Source organism: Petromyzon marinus (assembly GCF_048934315.1).
Source record: "Petromyzon marinus isolate PM22_M1 ecotype Great Lakes invasive population chromosome 85 unlocalized genomic scaffold, UKy_Petmar_22M1.pri1.0 chr85_unloc.3, whole genome shotgun sequence".
Classification (NCBI taxonomy): domain Eukaryota; kingdom Metazoa; phylum Chordata; class Hyperoartia; order Petromyzontiformes; family Petromyzontidae; genus Petromyzon; species Petromyzon marinus.
The window spans coordinates 360,435-367,934 of record NW_027422648.1 but is presented as its reverse complement, the minus strand read 5'-3'; the positions used below and the strand labels follow the sequence as shown (position 1 = coordinate 367,934).

Here is a 7,500-nt window from a genome sequence, read left to right as displayed (position 1 = left end):
TAGTACCTACCAATGATGAGTGAGTGAGTGATGTGTGAGTGAGTGAGTGACGTGTGAGTGAGTGAGTGACGTGTGAGTGAGTGAGTGACGTGTGAGTGAGTGAGTGAGTGACGTGTGAGTGAGTGAGTGAGTGACGTGAGTGAGTGACGTGTGAGTGAGTGAGTGACGTGTGAGTGAGTGAGTGAGTGACGTGTGAGTGAGTGAGTGAGTGACGTGTGAGTGAGTGAGTGACGTGTGAGTGAGTGAGTGAGTGACGTGTGAGTGAGTGAGTGAGTGATGTGTGAGTGAGTGAGTGAGCGAGCGAGTGAGTGAGTGACGTGTGAGTGAGTGACGTGTGAGTGAGTGACGTGTGAGTGAGTGACGTGTGAGTGAGTGAGTGACGTGTGAGTGAGTGAGTGAGTGATGTGTGAGTGAGTGAGTGACGTGTGAGTGAGTGAGTGACGTGTGAGTGAGTGACGTGTGAGTGAGTGACGTGTGAGTGAGTGACGTGTGAGTGACGAGTGAGTGAGTGACGTGTGAGTGAGTGAGTGAGTGACGTGTGAGTGAGTGAGTGACGTGTGAGTGAGTGACGTGTGAGTGAGTGAGTGAGTGACGTGTGAGTGAGTGAGTGAGTGACGTGTGAGTGAGTGACGTGTGAGTGAGTGAGTGACGTGTGAGTGAGTGAGTGAGTGAGGTGTGAGTGAGTGAGTGAGTGACGTGTGAGTGAGTGAGTGAGTGACGTGTGAGTGAGTGAGTGAGTGACGTGTGAGTGAGTGAGTGAGTGACGTGTGAGTGAGTGAGTGAATGAGTGAGTGAGTGACGTGTGAGTGAGTGAGTGACGTGTGAGTGAGTGACGTGTGAGTGAGTGACGTGTGAGTGAGTGAGTGAGTGACGTGTGAGTGAGTGACGTGTGAGTGAGTGAGTGACGTGTGAGTGAGTGACGTGTGAGTGAGTGACGTGTGAGTGAGTGAGTGAGTGACGTGTGAGTGAGTGAGTGAGTGACGTGTGAGTGAGTGAGTGAGGTGTGAGTGAGTGACGTGTGAGTGAGTGAGTGAGGTGTGAGTGAGTGACGTGTGAGTGAGTGAGTGAGTGACGTGTGAGTGAGTGAGTGAGTGACGTGTGAGTGAGTGACGTGTGAGTGAGTGACGTGTGAGTGAGTGACGTGTTAGTGAGTGAGTGAGTGACGTGTGAGTGAGTGAGTGACGTGTGAGTGAGTGAGTGAGTGACGTGTGAGTGAGTGAGTGACGTGTGAGTGAGTGAGTGAGTGACGTGTGAGTGAGTGAGTGACGTGTGAGTGAGTGAGTGACGTGTGAGTGAGTGAGTGACGTGTGAGTGAGTGAGTGATGTGTGAGTGAGTGAGTGACGTGTGAGTGAGTGAGTGACGTGTGAGTGAGTGAGTGACGTGTGAGTGAGTGAGTGAGTGAATGAGTGAGTGAGTGACGTGTGAGTGAGTGAGTGACGTGTGAGTGAGTGAGTGACGTGTGAGTGAGTGAGTGACCTGTGAGTGAGTGAGTGACGTGTGAGTGAGTGACGTGTGAGTGAGTGAGTGACGTGTGAGTGAGTGAGTGAGTGACGTGTGAGTGAGTGACGTGTGAGTGAGTGAGTGACGTGTGAGTGAGTGAGTGAGTGACGGGTGAGTGAGTGAGTGAGTGACGTGTGAGTGAGTGAGTGAGTGACGTGTGAGTGAGTGACGAGTGAGTGAGTGAGTGACGTGTGAGTGAGTGACGTGTGAGTGAGTGACGTGTGAGTGAGTGAGTGAATGAGTGAGTGAGTGAGTGACGTGTGAGTGAGTGAGTGAAGTGTGAGTGAGTGAGTGACGTGTGAGTGAGTGAGTGACGTGTGAGTGAGTGAGTGACGTGTGAGTGAGTGAGTGACGTGTGAGTGAGTGAGTGACGTGTGAGTGAGTGAGTGATGTGTGAGTGAGTGACGTGTGAGTGAGTGAGTGAGTGACGTGTGAGTGAGTGAGTGAGTGACGTGTGAGTGAGTGACGAGTGAGTGAGTGAGTGACGTGTGAGTGAGTGAGTGACGTGTGAGTGAGTGAGTGACGTGTGAGTGAGTGAGTGAGTGACGTGTGAGTGAGTGACGTGTGAGTGAGTGACGTGTGTGTGAGTGAGTGACGTGTGAGTGAGTGACGTGTGAGTGAGTGAGTGACGTGTGAGTGAGTGAGTGAGTGACGTGTGAGTGAGTGAGTGACGTGTGAGTGAGTGAGTGACGTGTGAGTGAGTGAGTGAGTGACGTGTGAGTGAGTGAGTGACGTGTGAGTGAGTGAGTGACGTGTGAGTGAGTGAGTGACGTGTGAGTGAGTGACGTGTGAGTGAGTGAGTGACGTGTGAGTGAGTGAGTGACGTGTGAGTGAGTGAGTGACGTGTGAGTGAGTGAGTGACGTGTGAGTGAGTGAGTGAGTGACGTGTGAGTGGGTGAGTGAGTGAGTGAGTGACGAGTGAGTGAGTGAGTGACGTGTGAGTGAGTGACGTGTGAGTGAGTGAGTAACGTGTGAGTGAGTGAGTGACGTGTGAGTGAGTGAGTGAGTGACGTGTGAGTGAGTGAGTGAGGGACGTGTGAGTGAGTGAGTGACGTGTGAGTGAGTGACGTGTGAGTGAGTGAGTGAGTGACGTGTGAGTGAGTGAGTGACGAGTGAGTGAGTGAGTGACGTGTGAGTGAGTGAGTGAGTGACGTGTGAGTGAGTGACGTGTGAGTGAGTGACGTGTGAGTGAGTGAGTGACGTGTGAGTGAGTGAGTGAGTGACGTGTGAGTGAGTGACGTGTGAGTGAGTGACGTGTGAGTGAGTGAGTGACGTGTGAGTGAGTGACGTGTGAGTGAGTGAGTGACGTGTGAGTGAGTGAGTGACGTGTGAGTGAGTGACGTGTGAGTGAGTGAGTGACGTGTAAGTGAGTGACGTGTAAGTGAGTGACGTGTGAGTGAGTGAGTGACGTGTGAGTGAGTGACGTGTGAGTTAGTGAGTGACGTGTAAGTGAGTGACGTGTAAGTGAGTGACGTGCGAGTGAGTGAGTGAGTGACGTGTGAGTGAGTGACGTGTGAGTGAGTGACGTGTGAGTGAGTGAGTGAGGGACGTGTGAGTGAGTGAGTGAGTGACGTGTGAGTGAGTGAGTGACGTGTGAGTGAGTGAGTGAGTGACGTGTGAGTGAGTGAGTGACGTGTGAGTGAGTGAGTGAGTGACGTGTAAGTGAGTGAGTGACGTGTGAGTGAGTGAGTGACGTGTGAGTGAGTGAGTGACGTGTGAGTGAGTGAGGTGTGAGTGAGTGAGTGAGTGACGTGTGAGTGAGTGACGAGTGAGTGAGTGAGTGACGTGTGAGTGAGTGAGTGACGTGTGAGTGAGTGAGTGACGTGTGAGTGAGTGACGTGTGAGTGAGTGAGTGATGTGTGAGTGAGTGAGTGACGTGTGAGTGAGTGAGTGACGTGTGAGTGAGTGAGTGAGTGACGTGTGAGTGAGTCACGTGTGAGTGAGTGACGTGTGAGTGAGTGACGTGTGAGTGAGTGACGTGTGAGTGAGTGAGTGAGTGACGTGTGAGTGAGTGAGTGAGTGACATGTGAGTGAGTGAGTGACGTGTGAGTGAGTGACGTGTGAGTGAGTGAGTGACGTGTGAGTGAGTGAGTGACGTGTGAGTGAGTGACGTGTGAGTGAGTGACGTGTGAGTGAGTGAGTGAGTGACGTGTGAGTGAGTGAGTGACGTGTGAGTGAGTGAGTGACGTGTGAGTGAGTGAGTGACGTGTGAGTGAGTGACGTGTGAGTGAGTGAGTGACGTGTGAGTGAGTGAGTGACGTGTGAGTGAGTGAGTGACGTGTGAGTGAGTGAGTGAGTGACGTGTGAGTGAGTGACGTATGAGTGAGTGAGTGACGTGTGAGTGAGTGACGTGTGAGTGAGTGAGTGACGTGTGAGTGAGTGAGTGACGTGTGAGTGAGTGAGTGACGTGTGAGTGAGTGAGTGAGTGACGTGTGAGTGAGTGAGTGAGTGACGTGTGAGTGAGTGAGTGAGTGACGTGTGAGTGAGTGAGTGACGAGTGAGTGAGTGAGTGACGTGTGAGTGAGTGAGTGACGTGTGAGTGAGTGACGTGTGAGTGAGTGAGTGAGTGACGTGCGAGTGAGTGAGTGAGTGACGTGTGAGTGAGTGAGTGAGGGACGTGTGAGTGAGTGAGTGAGTGACGTGTGAGTGAGTGAGTGAGTGACGTGTGAGTGAGTGAGTGACGTGTGAGTGAGTGAGTGACGAGTGAGTGAGTGAGTGACGTGTGAGTGAGTGAGTGACGTGTGAGTGAGTGAGTGAGTGACGTGTGAGTGAGTGAGTGACGTGTGAGTGAGGTGTGAGTGAGTGAGTGAGTGACGTGTGAGTGAGTGAGTGAGTGACGTGTGAGTGAGTGACGTGTGAGTGAGTGAGTGACGTGTAAGTGAGTGACGTGTGAGTGAGTGAGTGACTGAGTGACGAGTGAGTGAGTGAGGGACGTGTGAGTGAGTGAGTGAGTGACGTGTGAGTGAGTGAGTGACGTGTGAGTGAGTGAGTGACGTGTGAGCGAGTGAGTGAGTGAGTGACGTGTGAGTGAGTGAGTGACCTGTGAGTGAGTGAGTGAGTGACGTGTGAGTGAGTGAGTGACGTGTAAGTGAGTGACGTGTGAGTGAGTGACTGAGTGACGAGTGAGTGAGTGAGTGAGGGACGTGTGAGTGAGTGAGTGACGTGTGAGTGGGTGAGTGAGTGAGTGACGTGTGAGTGAGTGACGTGTGAGTGAGTGAGTGACGTGTGAGTGAGTGACGTGTGAGTGAGTGAGTGAGTGACGTGTGAGTGAGTGAGTGACGTGTGAGTGAGTGAGTGACGTGTGAGTGAGTGAGTGAGTGACGTGTGAGTGAGTGAGTGACGTGTGAGTGAGTGAGTGACGCGTGAGTGAGTGAGTGAGTGACGTGTGAGTGAGTGAGTGACGTGTGAGTGAGTGAGTGAGTGACGTGTGAGTGAGTGAGTGACGTGTGAGTGAGTGAGTGACGTGTGAGTGAGTGAGTGACGTGTGAGTGAGTGAGTGACGTGTGAGTGAGTGAGTGACGTGTGAGTGAGTGAGTGACGTGTGAGTGAGTGAGTGTGTGAGTGACGAGTGAGTGAGTGTGTGACATGTGAGTGAGTGAGTGAGTGACGTGTGAGTGAGTGACGTGTGAGTGAGTGAGTGAGTGACGTGTGAGTGAGTGAGTGAGTGACGTGTGAGTGAGTGAGTGACGTGTGAGTGAGTGAGTGAGTGACGTGTGAGTGAGTGAGTGACGTGTGAGTGAGTGAGTGACGTGTGAGTGAGTGACGTGTGAGTGAGTGAGTGAGTGACGTGTGAGTGAGTGAGTGACGTGTGACTGAGTGAGTGAGTGACGTGTGACTGAGTGAGTGAGTGAGTGACGTGTGAGTGAGTGAGTGAGTGACGTGTGAGTGAGTGACGTGTGAGTGAGTGAGTGACGTGTGAGTGAGTGAGTGACGTGTGAGTGAGTGAGTGACGTGTGAGTGAGTGAGTGACGTGTGAGTGAGTGAGTGAGTGATTGACGTGTGAGTGAGTGAGTGAGTGACGTGTGAGTGAGTGAGTGACGTGTGAGTGAGTGAGTGAGTGACGTGTGAGTGAGTGAGTGACGTGTGAGTGAGTGAGTGAGTGACGTGTGAGTGAGTGAGTGACGAGTGAGTGAGTGACGTGTGAGTGAGTGACGTGTGAGTGAGTGAGTGACGTGTGAGTGAGTGAGTGAGTGACGTGTGAGTGAGTGAGTGACGTGTGAGTGAGTGAGTGACATGTGAGTGAGTGAGTGACGTGTGAGTGAGTGAGTGACATGTGAGTGAGTGAGTGACGTGTGAGTGAGTGAGTGACGTGTGAGTGAGTGACGTGTGAGTGAGTGAGTGACGTGTGAGTGAGTGAGTGACGTGTGAGTGAGTGAGTGAGTGACGTGTGAGTGAGTGACGTGTGAGTGAGTGACGTGTGAGTGAGTGAGTGAGTGACGTGTGAGTGAGTGAGTGACGTGTGAGTGAGTGACGTGTGAGTGAGTGAGTGACGTGTGAGTGAGTGAGTGAGTGACGTGTGAGTGAGTGAGTGACGTGTGAGTGAGTGACGAGTGAGTGACGTGTGAGTGAGTGACGTGTGAGTGAGTGAGTGACGTGTGAGTGAGTGACGTGTGAGTGAGTGACGTGTGAGTGAGTGAGTGAGTGACGTGTGAGTGAGTGAGTGACGTGTGAGTGAGTGAGTGACGTGTGAGTGAGTGAGTGAGTCAGTGAGTGAGTGAGTGACGTGTGAGTGAGTGACGTGTGAGTGAGTGACGTGTGAGTGAGTGAGTGACGTGTGAGTGAGTGACGTGTGAGTGAGTGAGTGACGTGTGAGTGAGTGAGTGACGTGTGAGTGAGTGAGTGAGTGACGTGTGAGTGAGTGAGTGACGTGTGAGTGAGTGAGTGACGTGTGAGTGAGTGAGTGAGTGACGTGTGAGTGAGTGACGTGTGAGTGAGTGAGTGACGTGTGAGTGAGTGACGTGTGAGTGACGTGTGAGTGAGTGAGTGACGTGTGAGTGAGTGAGTGAGTGACGTGTGAGTGAGTGAGTGAGTGAGTGAGTGACGTGTGAGTGAGTGAGTGACGTGTGAGTGAGTGACGTGTGAGTGACGTGTGAGTGAGTGAGTGACGTGTGAGTGAGTGAGTGAGTGACGTGTGAGTGAGTGAGTGAGTGAGTGACGTGTGAGTGAGTGACGTGTGAGTGAGTGAGTGACGAGTGAGTGAGTGACGTGTGAGTGAGTGAGTGACGTGTGAGTGAGTGAGTGACGTGTGAGTGAGTGAGTGACGTGTGAGTGAGTGAGTGACGTGTGAGTGAGTGAGTGACGTGTGAGTGAGTGACGTGTGAGTGAGTGAGTGACGTGTGAGTGAGTGACGTGTGAGTGAGTGAGTGGCGTGTGAGTGAGTGAGTGACGTGTGAGTGAGTGACGTGTGAGTGAGTGAGTGACGTGTGAGTGAGTGAGTGAGTGACGTGTGAGTGAGTGACGTGTGAGTGAGTGTGTGACGTGTGAGTGAGTGACGTGTGAGTGAGTGACGTGTGAGTGAGTGAGTGACGTGTGAGTGAGTGACGTGTGAGTGAGTGAGTGACGTGTGAGTGAGTGACGTGTGAGTGAGTGAGTGACGTGTGAGTGAGTGACGTGTGAGTGAGTGACGTGTGAGTGAGTGACGTGTGAGTGAGTGAGTGAGTCAGTGAGTGAGTGAGTGACGTGTGAGTGAGTGAGTGACGTGTGAGTGAGTGAGTGACGTGTGAGTGACGTGTGAGTGAGTGAGGCGTGAGTGATATATCTCTGTGTATATCTGTGTATCAATCTGCCCCGTGACCTCCTGCCAGCGGGCGTTCGACACTTCACGTGGCCTCAGGGTGCACATAGCCTGGCACAAGCGTCGTGGTGACGTCACCGCCACTTAGTGGCGAATGGCGGTTGTTGTTGTGTGTGTCTGTGTGGGTGTCTGTGTGAGTGTGTGTGTACGTGTGTTTATCTGTGTGAGTCTTTTTGTGAGTCTCTGTGTGTGTCTGTGTGTATTT

At 52.4% G+C, this 7,500-nt stretch overlaps 1 protein-coding gene and 1 long non-coding RNA gene across 7 annotated transcripts in view; both read right to left on the bottom strand.

Moving 5' to 3' along the window:
* Nucleotides 1-131, bottom strand: part of LOC142908542 (uncharacterized) — a 2,025-nt gene extending 1,894 nt beyond the window's left edge. The window contains exon 1 of the long non-coding RNA XR_012931868.1: nt 1-131. This exon is cut by the window's left edge and continues 747 nt beyond it. This is a non-coding gene — a long non-coding RNA (uncharacterized LOC142908542).
* Nucleotides 1-7,500, bottom strand: part of LOC116936942 (CTP synthase 1-like) — an 82,863-nt gene that overhangs the window by 28,102 nt on the left and 47,261 nt on the right. The gene's annotated exons all lie outside the window — the stretch shown is intronic.